The 14458-nt window shown below is 38.5% G+C and overlaps 1 protein-coding gene across 10 annotated transcripts in view; it reads right to left on the reverse strand.

The window, feature by feature from the left end:
- Window positions 1–14458, reverse strand: part of UTRN (utrophin) — a 627344-nt gene that overhangs the window by 495603 nt on the left and 117283 nt on the right. For 2 of the 10 annotated variants that reach the window (XM_023729384.1, XM_023729378.1), the window contains exon 2: window positions 4706–4834. The exons of the other annotated variants lie outside the window; for them this stretch is intronic. The gene's annotated coding sequence lies outside the window, so the exon portion shown is untranslated. The remainder of the gene's footprint in view (window positions 1–4705; window positions 4835–14458) is intronic. 10 annotated transcript variants of the gene reach the window in all.

The following is a 14458-nucleotide window of genomic DNA, read 5'->3' on the forward strand; positions in this document are numbered from 1 at the left end:
ATTGATTGTGGTGATAGTTGCACAACTCTATGAATACACTAAAAGCTATTGAATTATACACTTTAAATGGGTGAATTGTATGATATGAAAATTATATCTCAATAAAGCTGATACCACCAGCACCACTCCCCCAAAAAAATTCCTATACTTCAAATTAATTTCTGCATCATTCTGTGTAAAAAGGGAGATAGAAGTTATTGGTCACTTTAGGAGAAGTGGAGATGAAGTGACAAGTAAGAAGAAAAGAACTCCACCTGTCAAATGAGAAAGGAACAGCCCAGAGGCAGAATTAAATAAATTGTCCAGAGTTACCCACCTAGGATGTTGCAGAGCCACAAACAGAACTAGGGCTTCCTGACCCCTGAAGTCTGTGCTCAACGCACTGACAAATAGCAAGAGGAAGGCAAAGGGAGTCTCATGGAGAAAAGGGCATTTGAAATCATATCTTGAAAGACAGATGAAGTCTTGACTCACGCAAAGACAGGAAAGAAGGCCATTGTAGACAGAAAAAGGTAATCAACACCCTCTTTATTCAGGCATAGATTTGAGTCCTGACAAGAAGAGGCATACTGGATAAAACCTAATTGGATATCTACAAGAAAACACAGAAGACTGTAACATCATGATGTCAAAACAATAATTCTAAAATAATCCAAACTTCAGAAAGATTTCAATCATGAAAACGTTTGCTCTCCTAAAAAAGAAAAAAAGGTGCAGAGTTAGAAATATATACCCAATAAATGTTCTAAGAACATATAGATTTTAAAAAAAAAAAAAAGTCTTTAGGCAAATGCATGCTCTGCTAGCATGAACCATCCACTCTGCCCCGAAACTCATGGCAATTCTGAGCCCTTAAGTTCCAGAATATCCACAGCCCCATCTAGACTGTATGTAGAACTGACATCATTTTCATCGTTGGAGGAACGTGTTTGTTCCAGCAGAGACTCAACCTAAGCCACAAGACGACCCACCTTACCAAGACAGAATCACAGAATATTTCAGCAGGAGGATACGTTAAAGGGTATCTGAGCCAATTCCCTCCTTTCACACTTAACAAATTGAGACCAGACATGTCCAAGACTTATCTCAGGGCACACAGTTAGTTGGTGCCATAAATTAAATCAGAATCTGTATCTCCTTATGCAATACTCCTCCCCCTGTCAAGACTGCCTTTTGAAAATGAAAAGACCAACAAGCAAAACGCCCAAACTTTCCGACATCCTGAAGACTTTCTCAAATAGTCCGAGTTCTACAGCATGTCACTCTGAAGTACTTGGAGTTGAGAGATAGCTCTTCTGCATTTAACGTATGCAATATTATAAAGTGATTAATTTATTCCCAGAAGAATTATTTTCAAAATTAGATGAAACCATTAATTCCTGACCAACTTCTGCTTTTACAGTTTATTTACCTTTTACCTGTTTCTTCTTGATGAGCTCCTCAAGGTTTTTAAACAATGAATAGGAATAGAGGAGGTCATGTTTACCTACTCTCACTTTCTGCAGCTGCTGCACTTCACCTGGAAGATTGTCTAGAAGACTGACAGACATCTGGCATTATTTAAAACCTTGTCTCCAGAAATTTTTTTTTGGAAAAACTCTTAACTTAAATATCAACCATATTATATGTGTCGCCAATGTAAAAGAACAAAGACTCAATTTATAAAAATTGTAAACCTTACAAACACTTCATTTTGAATTTTTTGTCTTGCAAATGAAAGATTTTTTAAATTACTGGAAATGTCATAGAACAAAGAGGGGTTATTGAGAAGCTGGATGAGTCACACAGATGATGGGTCTGTCATGAAAAGCCAATAGAAAACTAATTTCTCAGGAATTAACAAAAGGCTAAACTTATGAAAGAAAATTCTTATAAAATTAGATTGTTCACTTTAATTTTATTCTTATTAAATAACATCTACCGTGTTCTGCAAACTGTTTACAGAAATCTCAAGAAAGAGTGACTGCTTCGTAAACATATTTCTCTAAGATGTATGAAAACTCATGCAAATGAAATGGAAAAAAATTTTTAAATGTGAAAACACATTCCAGTGATCTGACATTCAGACTTTGTCATGACAAGTTCTACTTGCCAAAATAGCCACAACGACATCTTCTTTCAAGAGTGTAAATAGTCAAGTAATATTTTTCTCATTTTCATTATTTATTTCTGCTTTATTATAAAACTAAAACCAAACCCACTGCCATCGAGTTGATTCCAACTCATGGCAACCCCACAGGGTTTCTAAGGCTGTAAATCCCCGTGGAAGCAGACTGCCACATCTTTCTTCCACTGAGCCACTGAGGGTTTCGAACTGCCGATCTTTCAGTTAGCAGTTGATCACTTAAACCACTGTGCCACCAGGACTCCTTATCCTTTTATTACTTTTCCCATATTAAGAGGAATCTTTTAGGTTCCTCATAAATCCGTATGACAAAACAATAAAAATATACAAGAATTGGTAATTCTCAAACAAAAAAAAACTTATAGAAAAATATACAAGGAGAAAGAAAAGGACACTTTCAGTACCCAAACATTTCCCTGCATTCATATGTAGGACAGCAATTATTTTCTATACAGCTGATGTAGAAAACCTCTACCATACAAAAAGTAAAAAGGTACATAGTTAGAGATATATGTCCAATAAATGTTCCAAAGCTTCTATAATCATGACACTGGGTCATCACAGTCAGATAAATATATGTATATTTTGAAAAGCCATGAGCAATGAACAATCAGCAAATGAGCATAGGAGAAGCCAAGAACAACACTGTGAAGCCAACAACTTTAGAGTACCAAAAGGTGTGGCATTACAGTCTGACTTCTCTCCACAGAAGTACTTCAACTGAGTTCTCCTTGTGTCAGGGTCTGTACACATACTTGAGACAAAGACCCAGACCACAACAATCCATGTAAACTTGACTACTGGCCTTTCAATTCTGTTAAGGTAGCCCCAAGGAGCAATAAGGCCTCAAGGAACCTGCACCATATTTTTACACAAATAATACAGGGGTTCTACATTTTTTTGCCAACCGTGCCCTACCCCTACGAGATGTTTTCATAAGCGCGTTACGCTATTTTTTTAAATATGTTGCTATAAAAATTTAGCATAGTGCGCTTACAAAAATACCCGAGGAGGGGGACGGGGGTAGTGGCAGTGGTTGGCAAAAAAACACAGAATGTGCACACTATTTGCATAAAAACACAGTAGATCAAAGAAAAGGGGCTTCCAGCTTTACCAAACCAGTTGTTATGAAGTTGATTTTGACTTATGGTGACCTCATATGTATCAGAGTAGAACTATGCTCCACAGGGTTTTCAATGACTGATTTTTCGGAAACAGATCTCCAGGCCTTTAACCTTTTGGTCAGCAGTTGAATGTGTTAACCATTTGCACCAGGGACTCCTCACCATGATTAGACACTTCCAAAAGTCTAGACAACCTTAAAAACCAGAATGAACACCCCCCAAACTGAGCTACCAAGCCTTCTGTACTACATCCCATAATTTGGAGAATTCACTGAGGCTGTAACTCTTCCCCTCTTTTGATCCCCTTCATTTTCAATACCAACCTCTTTCTTTTGCCTGTCCTGATTATTTGACCATCCAAACCTCCATCCATCTTGCCTCCCTGAATATTCTTTTTCAATACCTATCCCTAGACCTGTCTTGGCCTACGCTACCATTTTGGAATTCTCAGTCATAAGGTTTGCCTAGTTACCCCAGGTTAGTCCCACTGAACAATCCAAACACCATCTGGGTCTGTCTCTTTCTATCATGTGTTTTTTTTCATCCTTCCTTTCTTTTCTTCAAACTTCCTGTATGGTATCTGTAATATACATTAAAATATTTCAACATTGTGTGATATTATGTTTGTGTTAGTTTAAGTCAAAGGTTTCAAACATTATTGTCAATGAACCCTTTGAAAGAATTCCCTTGCATATTTTTAAGTTGATAACTAACATTTATCATAATTTAAATAGTTACAAAAGATGGAATTTCCAGTATAGTGTTAATGAGCTGCCAATTTAGTTTAGAATTAATAGAAAATGTCTCCTCTATTAACTAATTGGCAAAACTAGTCCTTACTGTCAAACTAATCAGCTAAATCAGACTTACTTTCTGACAAGAGAAGTCTGGCTTTAGATTTCTATTTAAAAATCATGTTAATACATATCTCCAAGGGAACATCTGACTTCAGAATTCTCATTCTAAAAGACAGATAGAAGGAGGGAGGGAGGGAAAAAAGGCATAAAGCCTTGCTCCTGATAAAATAAGGCACTGCCCGTTTTAATAATTCTTAAGAGAGTGCTGTTTGTTTTGCCTTCTTAAACTGTCTCTACGTTTGTTACCTAACAGCTATGTACCACAGTAGGATTTGGGGAAAGTGAGATGTATGCCTTTCTTTTGTAAAGTGGAGAAGGGAAAACCTGGAAAAAGTATCTCCTCAGGTTCCTTAATCACTGGAAAATTATGCATGCCCACAGCAGTATACATATTCCCGTATACAAACCACTCTAGGGTCTCTCAGTTGTCCCAGCCCAGAATAACACTCCAGGGAGGGTCAGCTGCCATAGTGATATACATATATATATAATCCATAAAGATTACAGCCAAGAAAACTCTATGGAGCAGATCTACTCTGTAACATATAAGGTCTCCATGAGTTGGGGGGGTGACTAAATGGCAGCTAACAACAACATACCAGTTGCCTTCAAGTCAATTCCGACTCATGGTGACCCTGTGTGTGCAGAGTAGAACTTCCCTCTAAGGTGTCCATGGCTGTGAACTTTCGGAAGCAGATGGTGAGGACTTTCTTCGGAAGCGCCTCTGCCTGGGTTCAAACCATTTACCTTTTGGTTAGTAGCTGCACACGTAACCATTTGAGCCACCCAGGGACTCCGAATAATATAATCAGAAAGGATACACTCCAGAAGTAACCACTACATGGGCATCGGGTAACAATAGAGATTTTGCTCATTAGCTTAATGAATGTGAGAAATGGCCTCTCAGTGTGACTTGATAATTAGCACAATGGATGTTAGAGATATTCTCCCACTGGTGAACTTAATCTTATTCAATGCACATGGATTGGCCAAAATATTTTATGGACATGCCTCACCCTTGATGAAACAAACCCAAAAACCAAACCCACTGCCGCAGAGTCGATTCCAACTCACAGCGACCCTATAGGGCAGAACAGAACTGCCCTTAATTAAACAGAATATAAAAACCTAGGGAGTCTAAGAGGCTAGATCCCTAAACGACTCTTGTGTTTAGTCATTGGATAACAGGATTCTAGTAACCCGATGCTGATTATAAGGTTAACTAAAACCTTCCTCTAAAACAGTACTGTCCAATAAAAATACAATGTGAACCACATATGTCACTTCAGATTTTCTAGGAGTCAGATTTAAAAAAGCAGGTCAAATTAATTTTAATAATATGTGTTATGTAACCCAATATATCCAAAATATAATTGCACATACTCAGTATTTTTTAAATCATAAATAATATTTCACATTCTTTTTTTCATATTAAATCTTTCAAATTGGTGTGTATCTTACATTTGCAGAACATCTTGACATAAAGTAGCCACGTTTCAGGGGCTTAGCAGTCACTATACAGGACAGCGAGCTCTAGAATACTGTTGCACTTACTTCAACGGAAATGTTCACTTCCTTAAAAAAAGGCGAAATTGCAGCTTATCGTGCTCACCAAACATGCTGCATGCTGTTTTGAGGCTGCTTGCTAATAATGATTGCTTAATGAATGTCCTGTGCATAGCAAGATTTGGTCTGAAACTTGCCTTCGTTGGTCTGAATGCCTGATAATGAGACTTATGGGGCAATGGATAACCCTCACACCCCACGTGGAAGGACTAGAAGCTGGCATTATCCATCAAAAAACAAAGCAAAAATTAATAGTTGTGCATGACCAAATTGGTTTAAGTCATTGTATAAGACTTCTGGCCCAGTAAACAGACATAATGAGAATTTGAAATAGATCCAACCCTTTGTTACAGTCATTGTCTAAAGGTTTGTACTTCCTACTTGTTTAATGAAAATTAGTTACGGTATAAGTTTATTGTGAGAAAAACACTATAAAGAAACAGTAACATCTACTGAGCACCAGACAGTAATTTACTAAGCACCTACTATAGGTCTGCCCCAAGAGAGAACTAGATTTTGCTGTCAAAAAGCTTATGGCCCTGCGGGATGAGATAAGCCCATAAAGTACAGATAAACAACTATAAGTACCATATTAATCCAGATTCATTCACACATTCATAGGAAAATACTTCTTCTTGGTAGGGGTAAGGAAAGAATCAGGGAAGAATTCAAAGAATAAGTTGCATTTTTACGACGTCTTGAATGGATATGATTCGGTCATGTCAGAATGGGTAGGAAAGGACATTTTTAGAAGAGATAACAGCTAAAGCAAAGGCCTAAAGGCATGAAACAACATGACATGCAAACAAAACTGTGAGCAGTTTGGTTTGGCTAGACAGTGTTTGATCAGTGTTTCGATGCCACTGAATTTTGGGAAGGTAGGCTGCAGCTGGATTGTGGAGGACTCTGAATACCAAACCGGAGGCCTAGTGGCACAGTGGTTAAGAGCTCAGCTGCTAACCAAAACTTCAGCAGTTCAAATCCACCAGCCACTCCTTGGAAACCTTATGGGGCAGTCCTACTCTGTCCTATAGGGTTGCTACGAGTCGGAATTGACTCGACCACAATGGGTTTGAATACCAAGCTAAAGATCTAAATGAGCAAGCAATGCAAGCAATTGATTTTTTTCCCCCTGAGCAACAGAGTGACGTGATCAGAAGTACGCTTTAGTGAGATTAACATGAAAAATGGGTTAGTAGGGAGGGATGCTGGAATAACGTGAGCCAGTCTGAGGCGTCTCATAATTGCCCATGTAGCCATATGATAGCCGGAGGGGAGCAGCAATGAGATTGCAAAGGATGGATGGATGCAAGTGGAACTGAGTCCTGGAGGTCAGCTGGCCAGGACTTGCCCGCTGAATTATTTTAAGGGTAATGAAAGAGAAGTTAAAAAAAAAAAATTATCAGGCTTTTGAGCAATTTCAAGGACGGATGGTAGTGCAGGGGGTGGGCAGCAAAGGAAGATAAATTGATTAGGAAAAAAATGTCCACCTTTGCACCTATGAGTCACAGGTGATAGCAGGATATACAGGTGAACTCATCAAACAAGCAGGTGGAAACAGGACTCAGAGCAGATATGAAGAGGCCATCACACGGAGGAGACAGACCATCCAGAGGCTCAAATGTTCAGAAGGAAAGCATACTGAATAGTGTTAAAGCCACTGCAGGAGTTGAGGAAAATGAGGCCTGAAAAAAAGATATCTGACTTTAATCACTAAAAAGTAGCTAGTATATAATGCTGTGAGGGAACAAAGAAGCTGGCTTTATGATGGTAAAACAGTTGCCACAGAGTCAATTAGCAGCCCCATGAGTGTCAGAGTAGAACTGTGCTCCATAGGGTTTTCAATCATGATTTTTTGGAAGTAGATCACCAGGCCTTTCTTCCTAGGCACCTCTGAGTGGACTTGAAGCTCCAACCTTACGGTCAGCAGTGGGTTAGCAACAGACAAGTTAAACGTTTGCACTACCCAGGGACTCCCGTTGTGATGGTAGACATGTAAATTATTACAAGTTTCCTGGCAATCTGTCAAATCTGCACAAAATCTTTTAAAATTAGATAATCATTGACCCAGAAATTCTAGAGTTACTGTAAGGAAGTAAATGGAGATATACACAAATATTTAGATATATTTAAAAGGATGTTCTTCTTCAAGACTTTCTTCACAACTGCAAAAAACTGGATATTCTAAATGTCTATCGATGGGGATTGTTTAAAAAGCATATTTTCATTAAAGATGATATTATAGAAGAATATGTAAATACATGGAAGAATTTTTACAATATATTAAGGAGTGAGGAAAGCAGTTCATTAAAGGGTATATACAGTGTGTCATGTACACATTGTATATATGTAGGACTGGAGTCCCTGGGTGGTGCCAATAGTTAGTGTGATTGGCTACTAGCCAAAAGGTTGAAGTTTGAGTCCAACCAGAAGCATCTCAGAAGAAAGTCCTGGCAATCTACTTCCAAAAAATCAGCCATTGATAATTCTATAGCGCACAGTTCTATTGTGACACACATGAGGTCACCATGAGTAGGAATCAACTTAGCAGCAACTGGTTACTGGTAGGCAAGACTAGAAAGACAAGAGGCAACCCATTACCACTGTTTATCTCTAAGTTAGAAGATTCTGAGGGGTTCGTATTTTCTATTATTAGCTATACTTTCTAATTTTTTAAATAATACATAATACTTCTGTAATTTTTTTTCTTTAAAGCATTCAACCTATAACGGTGTGTTTTTACCTTAACATGGACAAGTAGGAATGGTAGAGAACTTAGCAGTTAAAAAAAAATAGGGCTACAGAAAGCTCTGTTTGTGTATCTGTCTGCTTTGATGGAGGATGGTAAGAATAAGGGAGACATCTGCCTACACTCTCTCCTCACTTATCAATATGGTTAGGTACCAAACGACCAGGTCGTTACATGAAAACAGCACTATTTGAAAATGGAGGATAACCACATCAGATCACAAAATGGAGGATGACTACATCGTTACATAACTGCCACATTACACCATTACATAACTGCCAAATCACTGAGAATCATGGCCCAGCCCCAAGCTGACACATAACCTTAACCATCCATCACAGCCAGTATTACTCTTGCTTCACACCTCGGCATTCATTACTGCCAGATATACATCGTTAATGTGTGAAATAGTCAGATAATAGATTTTAACTATTGTTGTAAATGCAAAATGTTAGATAATGAAATAGTCGATAAGTAAGGAGAAGGTATATTTGTAATTATATGCAGACAGAAAATATACAGTGGGGAGGGAGATATTTAAGATACCAACATTCAACAAGAAAGGCTCCCTTAAGGAGTAAAACCCCAAAAGATGGGGGAGAGAAAAGTATCAGGAGCCAAGCATCCTGAACTACACCCAGCTGAGCTCGCATGTTTCTAAAATATGAAACTTGCCAGATTTAGACTGCTTTTATTTGTATCTGTCTTCCTAGTGAGTTTTTCATTTCACTTTGAAGAGAATGAGCCAAATATAAAGTAATTACACTTACAGAGGTCACTTTCTTTCCAGCCTCAACTCTACTCACTATGGAAACACTGATGAAGACTCATGTATTCCAAGTAAAACAATCATGGTACTGATCAGTTATTAGGATAGAAAGAAAAAAATAGAAGATCAGTGCAAAACAAAATGTCACCTACAAATCACATCAGGACACCTAAACTCTCTCAAAGGGCCTAATAATCTTCTCACTTTCAGAAAAAGAAGGTAAGTTCTGAGAAAAAAATGAGGAGTATCTGCTCTTTATTCTTTAATAAAATGAAATACTTTCAAGAAATATAACCTATAATAAATATAATTTCTAAAGTGAGAAAAATAGAGTATTTCAAAAGTAGTTTTTGGATTTTTTTCTGATATTGAATTTTTTTCTCTATTTGGAGTATTTTAACACTGGGCCAGAATCCCTGGGTGGCACAGAGTTAACAGGCTCACTGCTAACTGAAGGGTTGGCAGTTCAAGTCCACCCAGAGACATCTCAGAAGAAAGGACTGGTGCTCTATTTCTAAAAAATCAGCCACTGAAAACCCTATGCAGCACAGTTATCCTCTGACCCACATAGGGTCGCCATGAGTTGGAATGGACTCAACAGCAACTAGTTAAGGTTGGGCCAAGACAAATTAACATCAAGACATAAAATCATTAAAAAGGAAGAAGAAAGAGTCACTTATATAATTGAATTTTCAAAATTGCCAGTCTATTAAAATGTAATCCTTTGTCCAAGACAAGTATTTATACACTCTCTCCTCACTTATCAACATGGTTAGTTTCCAAAGACCAGGCTGCTATGCAAAATTAGCATTATGCAAAAATGGAGGATAACCACATCAGATCACAAAATGGAGGATAATTACATCATTACATAACTGCCAAATTACATCATTACACAACTGCCAAACCACTGAGAATCAAGGCCCAATCAAGTTGACACATAATCTTAACCATCACAGCTAGCGACACTCTCACCTTGCACCTCGGAGTTCATTATTGCCAGACATACATTGTTAATGAGCAAAATAGTAGGATGATACATTTTTTCTATTGCCATAAATGCAAAACGTCAGATGAGATAGTTGATAAGTGAGAGAAGCTATAATATGCAAGAAGAACATGTGAGAAAGGAACACTATGTTTCCCGTTAAAAACCCAAAGGTAAAGATCCCTTCCATGGATCTCAGAGTTAAGAAATCAGCCCATGAAGCACAGCGCTCTTTGCTTAAAAGTATATAAAATGAAAAACCTAAAAAAGAAACCCACTGCCATCAGTCAATTCCAACTCAAAGTGACTCTATACGACACAGCTGAACTACCCCATACGGTTTCCAAGGCTGTAAAGCTTTACAGAAGCAGATTGCCACATCTTTCTCCTATGTAGTAGCTGGTGGGTTTGAACCCCCCACCTTCCAGTTAACAGCTGAACACTTACCATTGTGTTACCAGCGCTCCTATATAAAATGAAAGGTAGTAGGTAAAATAACTTAAACAGTTTGTCTCTTACTGAAAAATGAATACTTTCTCAATTTCAATTTATATAACTATGTAAAAAGTTCCCATGAGCTATTAATACATTTTTCTACTGAAAAGTTTATTCAGGTAGGCTTGGACAAGGAAGATAAAAGATGAAATTCACAGTATAATCAAACAAATGTAAGAGATCTTACATTCAGGCCACTCCACGAACATGCTGACAACATTATCCTCTATGCTGCTGTTAGAAATTAGGGTCCTGGGGAAGCAGGGCCAAGATGGCAGAGTAGTCAGATGCTTCCGGTATTCCCTCTTACAACAAAGACCCAAGAAAACAAGTGAATCAATTATATATAACTATCTAGGAGCCCTGAACATCAAAGGCAAAGTTTAAGAACTGGACTGAGTGGCACGGGGAGGGAGAGACGTTTCAGAAGCAGTGAGGAGTTGCCAGACCTGATCTGGCAAGAGCCTGAGCCCTTCAGCCCGGATCAGCTCAGGAGTTAGTGGTGAGGCAGGCAAGCAGCGGCACTTGAGAGGCATTTTCCGCACCAGGAAAGACCCAGCGGCAGACAATCTACCGGCCACCCAGAACCAGTGAGAAGCAGCCCTTAATCGGCAAAAGATAAGAATTTGCGTCCAGCCTACCACGCAGATAAAAAACACCCCCTTTAGGGAAAAACTTCTCTCCCATTTACCTCCCCTGCTCCCTGCTCTGCACTGGGTCCTGGACAGGCTTCAGAAATTGCCGAGTCACCTGGGCCAGAAATAGGACCCATCACGTACCCTGAGCCATTCTCTCAGCCTTGGAGAGGGAACAAATTAACAAACAGGTGTAAAAATAATCTTCCAGTTCCCCTAAGCCAGGAACTCAGGGTAGGCACAGCTCCTTTGCCTAGGCACAGGGATAAGGGATCCACAGACTTTAAGTGTCTTTCCCTCTGCATAGACTTGTGCGAGCCCATTTTAACAGCGTACGCCCGCATTACACAGTACAATAGGGCATATACCTGAAGTCTAACTTAAACTGTTTCAGCTGTGAAGTGGCAGGTTCGCGACATCTGACACAGCTCTGCCCATTAAGCAGGGTCTTCACCTAACCACATCAGGGGCCTGAAGACTGGTGGCTCCACCCACGCCACCTAGCTACCTATGACAGGTGCCCAAGAATAATAGGTGTCCCCTAGTCCTTACAGCCAGCAGCACTGGGTGCTCATAGTCTGGCTGCAAAACCCACCCATCTATGCGCTCAAAAGGAACAGGCATGCACTCTCTTCCTGGACACTTGTGGGGGGGCCTCAGCCCCCTGCGTTGCTCAGCCTGTGTCCCCCTGCTGCGGCCGGACACCTGTGCCTACGCCAATCAACCATGCCAGTCTAGAACTGTAGGTGAGAGCCTGCACCACACACTTGGTGGTCGACTACCTGGACACCTGAGGTGAATCCATACAGGAGGAATGGGCAGATTCTAGGGCTTACATACTTAGTGGCAGGTCTGGCCACCTGGCAGCAGGACACTGGAGCTTCAAAGGTGCTGGTGACTGGGCTAGCAAACACCAGTAACCTATTTGTGCAAATCGAAACAAAACAGAACAAGAAGCTAGGACACAGTAAGCAAACATAAAATAAATACAATAACTTATTGATGGCTTCGAGACAAAAGTCAATATCAAATCACAAAAAGAGGCAATCCACGATGGCTTCAGCAAGCTCCCAAAATAAAGAAACTAGAAAATTTTCCAGAGGAAGAAAATTTCTTGAAATTACCGGAGGCAGAATACAAAAGATTAATATATAGAACTCTTCAAGAAATTGGAAGGAAATTAAGCAAAATGCAGAACATGCAATAGAGGAAATTAAAAAGATTAGAGAACAGCATAAGGACAAATTTAACAGGCTGCAAGAATCCATAGTGAGACAGTAATCAGAAATCCAGAAGATCAACAATAAAATTTCAAAATTAGACAACTAAATAGAAAGTCATAGGAGCAGAATTGAGGCAATGGAAGTCAGAATCAGTGAGACTGAAGATAAAGCACTTGACATCAACTTATTTGAGGAAAAATCAGATAAAAGGATGTAAAAAAATGAAGAAACCCTAATAATTATATGGGATTCTATCAAGAGGAATACCCTATGAATGATTGGACTACCAGAACAGGTGGAATAACAGAAAATACAGAGAGAATTGTTGACGATTTCTTGGCAAAAAATTTCCCTGATTTCGTGAAAGATGACAAGATATCCATCGAAGGTGCTCTCTGAATCCCACAGAAGGTAAGTTCCAAAAGAAAGTCACCAAGACATATTATAATCAATCTTGCCAAAACCAAAGATAAAGACAGATTTTTAACAGCAGCTACAGATGAACAAAAAGTCATTCACAAAGGAGAGTCAATAAGAATAAGCTTGGACAACTCGACAGAAACCATGTAGGCAAGAAGGCAATGGGATGACATACATAAAGCACTGAAGGAAAAAACTGCCAGCCAAGAATTACATAACAGCAAAACTCTCTCTCAAATATGACGGCGAAATTAGCGCATTTCCAGATAAACAGAAGTTTAGGGAATTGTCAAAAACCAAACCAAAATTACAAGAAATAATAAAGGGAGTCCTCTGGTTAGAAAATAACATCAGATAACTAAGCCAAGACTAGAAAACAGGACACAGCAACGAGATATCAACCCAGATAGGGAAGTCACAAAAATAAATCAAAGCTAAAACACTGAAAATAGGGAATCAGATGTGAAAATATAAAAGACAACAACATTAAAATAAAAAAGACAGACTTAAAAAAATGTACACATAAATTTTTCATATGGAGAGGACGTCAAAGCAATATAAAGAAATAAAACAATGGTATAAACTTAGAAAAATAAGGGTAAATATTAAGGTAAAAACAAAGGAAACTAACAATCCTGTAAGTCAAAATAAAAAACAACAAAAATGTAAAGACTCAGTAAATAAAAATCAACAACAATGAAAAAGATGAAAAGAAAATATATAAAGAAAAACAACTCAACACAGAAAATTCAGTGGCACAAAGAAACTGTGAACAACACACCAAAAAAGACATCAAAATGACAGCATTAAACTCATACCCATCAATAATTACACTGAAGGTAAATACACTGAATGCAACAATAAAGAGACAGAGAGTGGCAGATTGGATAAGAAAACATGATCCATCTATCTGCCGCCTACAAGAGACACACCTTAGACTTAAAGACAGAAACTAAAACTCAAAGGATGAAAAAAAATATATCAAACAAACAACACTCAAAAAAATAGCAGGAATGGCAGTATTAATCTCTGACAAAATAGACTTTAAAGTAAAATCCACCACAAAGGATAAGGAAGGACACTATGTAATGATTAAAGCGTCAATACACCAGGAGGACATAACTATAATAAATATTTATGCAATCAACAACAGGGCTCCAAAATACATAAAACAAACTCTAACAGCATTGAAAAGAGAGAGAAACAGCTCCACAATAATAGCAGGAGATTTCAACGCACCACTTTTGGTGAAGGACAGAATGTCCAGAAAGAAGCTGAACAAAGACACAGAAGATCTAAATGCTACAATCAACCAACTTGATCTCATAGACATGTACCAAACACTCTACCAAACAGCAGCCAAGTATACTTTCTTTTCCAAGGCACATGGAACATTCTCCAGAATAGACCACATATTAGGCCATAAATCAAGTCTTAACAGAAGCCAAAGCATCGATATATTACAAAGCATCTTTTCTGACCATAAAGCCATAAAAGTAGAAATCAA

This window comes from Trichechus manatus, unplaced genomic scaffold (assembly GCF_000243295.1).
Source record: "Trichechus manatus latirostris isolate Lorelei unplaced genomic scaffold, TriManLat1.0 scaffold00002, whole genome shotgun sequence".
In the NCBI taxonomy this organism is placed as follows: domain Eukaryota; kingdom Metazoa; phylum Chordata; class Mammalia; order Sirenia; family Trichechidae; genus Trichechus; species Trichechus manatus.